This window comes from Neltuma alba, unplaced genomic scaffold, assembly GCF_004799145.2.
Source record: "Neltuma alba isolate B1F8T4 unplaced genomic scaffold, ASM479914v2 tig00013677_pilon, whole genome shotgun sequence".
Classification (NCBI taxonomy): Eukaryota; Viridiplantae; Streptophyta; class Magnoliopsida; order Fabales; family Fabaceae; genus Neltuma; species Neltuma alba.
The window spans coordinates 1-1,250 of NW_021637844.1; the positions used below are offsets into that span (position 1 = coordinate 1).

The window sequence follows — 1,250 nt, forward strand, 5'->3', positions numbered from 1 at the left end:
CCCAAATAGTAGATAGCCCGCTAGTGCTGTTGAAGCATATACCAATACATAATATGGTGGTGATCTTCCTACTCGTTTCATCTTTGAGGAGATCTTACCTTTAAGTTCATTGTATATTGGCTGCACATTAAAATGGCAAATATATGCATTCATCATGATTGGATCACCACAAGCAAATCTAAGATGGACTGCTTTGAACTAAATCAGGACCCATCCTTGGAGCATCGATCCGCCCCTCTACAAGCTTATAAAAGCCACAACAAAAGCAACCACCAACAAACACAACAGCAAGAGCCACAGATGCAGCTGAAGTCAAGCTAACGAGTCAATCTTGTCCAAAGAACAAAGTGGTGCAAGAAAATAACCATGACAACCAAAATCACAAGCTTCCTCTGGTCCCACACCCCATTCCCCATAATTGATCAAAAAACCCCCATATGACGAACAGAACAGACATAACATCCCCCACGATTATCAGATAAACAATTAGCATACCAGCATTGTTCAATATGATACAGATTCAGACAAAATCCTCCACGGTCTTCCCATGGCATGTTGAACAACCTCTCCATAAGACGATGCCTTACACAAAACCGAAAATCGCACTAACAATTCAACAGTAATTTGTGACACAAGCCCCATCAAAATGATCAACACAAGCCCCAAAACCACTCCAAGAACTTTCATTGTGGCAGGGAGGGCCATAATCCCCGCCCCAATAATCGTGGTAGTCAGATTGAACACAGCCCCGGCTACCCCGGAACCACCATTAGGCCCGCTAACAACAAGAGGATAATTAACACATCGGCTTCAAGATCATCATCAATATCACTCCTTCGACATCCTTAGATCTCAAATAACCGGCCTCATTAAAAGATAAACTTCCCGGGGAGTCTGAATGGTTAGGGGAATCAGATGGGGCTGTAATTCTACGTATGTACTTTTAGGTATCGAAGAATAATTGCTATCCATCTTACAAGATAAAAATCGCAGACAGAAAATTCAAACCAATGTTGGGATTGATCTGCGGATCATTGAACGCAGAAAGTCAAATCGGAAAACTTCCCAGATGGAAAAGATGCGAAATTGAAAGAGCAGAAGATAAAGATTTCTTCCCTGAATTCAATAGACTTGCAAAGCAGCCCTAGATCTCTGGGTCAACAGCTACTCTCTCTCTCTCTCTCTCTCTCTCTCTCTCTCTCTATGAGCAGCAGCATTGGCTGAGGGAACCAATGGAAGGAAGAAGGTTT

The 1,250-nt window shown here is 42.6% G+C and overlaps 1 pseudogene; it reads right to left on the reverse strand.

Moving 5' to 3' along the window:
* Positions 1 to 6: 6 nt before the first annotated feature.
* Positions 7 to 978, reverse strand: LOC114738745 (amino acid transporter AVT6E-like; annotated as a pseudogene).
* Positions 979 to 1,250: the final 272 nt, after the last annotated feature.